Genomic DNA, 3,026 nt, shown 5'->3' with positions numbered 1-3,026 from the left:
AGCACGGTGAGCTTCTCCTTTGTCCACAGTGCTGCAAAGTTACCCAGACCCTGAGTTCAAATCCAAAGCCTGGCAGAAAAAACAGCACCAATTGCAAGCCAGGGAGATTATTTATTTATCTATCTATCTATCTATCTATTTATTTATTTTGTGCGAAGCAAGGTCTTGAACTCAGGTCATGGCAACTCTGCCTCATCTTCCATCACTCTAGTCTGGGGTGCAGCCACTGGAACCACAGGCAATCCTGGGATCCTAGACCTCCAGGCCTTATGGAGGGGAAAAATGCACAAATAAGAAGTGGTGGGATGAAGTTTTAACATTTTGCACCATGACCATTTGGTTCTGAGTGACACAGCTCCAAAGGGTACTTCACCTTGTATTGCTGAAGGCTGGCAGGGTACTGGGGAAGACATAGTCCTGCACAGCAATATAAGCCTAGAGTCGAATCTAAGTCATGTCACTTCCGGATGGTGGGAGATCCTAAGAGACCCATTCCCATTTATAGGAATAATGATTCAATGTTGTAAGTGTTACGGTTGAATGAGTTGCTCATGAGTGATACTCGTATAAAATTAGACATTATGATTTCAGTAGGCTGACTAATTTTATTTAATATGAAGCATTAAAAGACTACTATTTCTGGAAGTGGCTCTGTGGCTCAAGTGATAGAGTGCTCGCTTTGAGCTGAATAGTGCAGGGACAGCGCCAAGCCCAGAGTTTATGTTTTTGAAAAGACTACTATTTCTTACAGGGACACAGTAATTTCAGAACACTGATTTACTTAATATTTTATTAAGATGAAAACAATAACATTAATTATATGGAGACATAATAAATACCCAAGAATTGTTAAGAATGTAGTCTATATAACTGAATAATGGATAGACATCTCTGGCACACTCACTATAAAGATATATATTTATTAGCACACTACCATCTGCATGTCAATCTGTTTTTATTTTGTCAACCCCTGGGGCTCAATCTCAGGTCCTGGGAAATGCCTGTCAGCTCAGTTTGCCCCAGTATGGCATGCTGACACTCAATCATTCATGAATTTGGCCCTGTAGGCCATGAGTTCAAATGCCAGCACTCCCAAACAAGAAATCATGGAGTAAGAAGCAGATGGTGACACATGTTTTCCTTTTCTGTGAAAGTCCTGTGTGTCAGGTATGAAGTGAAATACATATGCAGACCTATATCCTATGTAATCAATATTCTATGTGCCATAATAGTCAATAAAATAAATGGTCACTACATGAACAAAACAAAAAATAAAATGAATAACTACATTAAATGCAATATGGAGTCAATATATGTATGTAAATATAAATCATATATTTAAAATGTACACAAATAGGATGTATTCTAGGGGTGGGGATCAATTTCAGGCCTAGTAACAGACTTGAATTTCTTGACTTCAAAAAAGCAAGCCTCCCCTTGCTACACAGTGCAACAGATTTACCCAGACCATGAGTTCCAATCTCAGTCCTGGCAGAAAAAAATGGCATCTCTGTGCTATGTGATGCCCAATTCTTAGGTATTTCATTACTTCTCCATTTAATGAATGTAATTTTTTAAATGCTTCATAAAGTATTGATTAAAATCAATCAGTGTCCTAGAATATAATTGTGTATAATTTTATCCTAGAATCATTCAAAAACTGTCCATTCAATCATGATATACATCACATTCCATTGGTATTCATATGGATAGAAATGAGTTTTTAGGATCTTCTGCCTTTTGGAGGTGGCAGGACCAGGATTCGAATTGTGGGCTCCAGCTCCCACTACTTAAACCCGAAGATAGGGAACTCACCGGTCTGTCCAAGAACATCAGCAAGACCAATGATTAAGCAGGCACCAGTGGCTCTCAGCAGTCCTCCATGACACTTACAAGGCTGTGAAAGGAGATTCATGGTCAAAGTCACCCTAGGCTGGAAAGTACTTGAGACCCCTGTCCAACTTCAGTGTCAACAAAACCAGAAGTAGAGCCGTGTGGCTCCAGTGGTAGAAGGGTAGCCTTGAACAAAAGCAGCTCACCAACTGTGCCTGGGTCCTGAGTTCAATGTCCGGGACTGGCAACAAACAGACATACACACAAAAATCTGTGCAGCTATATGGCTAAAGCAGGTCTCCCTCTTCTTCCCAACTGGATTGGACAGAGTTCCCTGGGAAAGGGGCTGCTGTCATCTTGATTCGGCCCATTCTGCCTGCATCACAAGATACCAGCCATACCCCCATTCTTTTATGGTTCTTTCTGACCAATGGGATACAAGAATCGTGGTCACCCACATTCCATGCTGCCCTGTAGCACCAAGATTCCCTCTGTTGGTTGACACCACTACCAGCAGTTGAGGAAGGTAGAGGTAACTGAGTGGTAAACAAGACTCTCGAGGCGAATTTGGAGTACAATAGGAAATTGACAACCTAGTCAGAGAGTGGGAGAATAGAGGATTTCCCAGAGCCTGGGAATGTGGCCAGCCCATCATTCCCATCCCAGCGCTCAGATGTCTGAAACAACAAGACTCCGTGAGAGAGCTGTGGGCTACAAACTACTGCCAGAACACCAGCAGAAGAAATCCTTCCATCAGACCTTCAGCATTCAAGAAAACAAAGAATACATAAAAGGGAAGGATCCCAAAGACAAATATCTCTGGGAAGGGTGATTCAGCCAAGGGTCTGGCCATAGGTGATGCTGACCACTGGCCTCCCCTGCCTTTGTACACAGTCACAGCCACTAGGGTCCAGAATGTCAAGGGTTCCAATACCACCAAGAATATGCAGAGGTGTTAGCGACATATGGTTCCTGCCCTGGACCACAGCAAAAGGAGAAACCAGGTGCTCTATGCCAAGATCCAACCACTGAAACAGGAAAAGACAGACCTGCAGGATTGACGAGAGAAAGAGAAGGAGAAGGTAGCCAAAGTACACAAAGCACCAAAAACAGAGCTAGACATCCACAAGCCACCCATATAGAGGTTGGTTTCGGCAGAAAGTGATTAACAATCAACACCAGCACACATGCAA

This window comes from Dipodomys merriami, unplaced genomic scaffold, assembly GCF_024711535.1.
Source record: "Dipodomys merriami isolate MVZ:Mamm:240054 unplaced genomic scaffold, mDipMer1.0.p SCAF_341, whole genome shotgun sequence".
In the NCBI taxonomy this organism is placed as follows: Eukaryota; Metazoa; Chordata; class Mammalia; order Rodentia; family Heteromyidae; genus Dipodomys; species Dipodomys merriami.
This window is presented reverse-complemented; position numbering follows the sequence as displayed.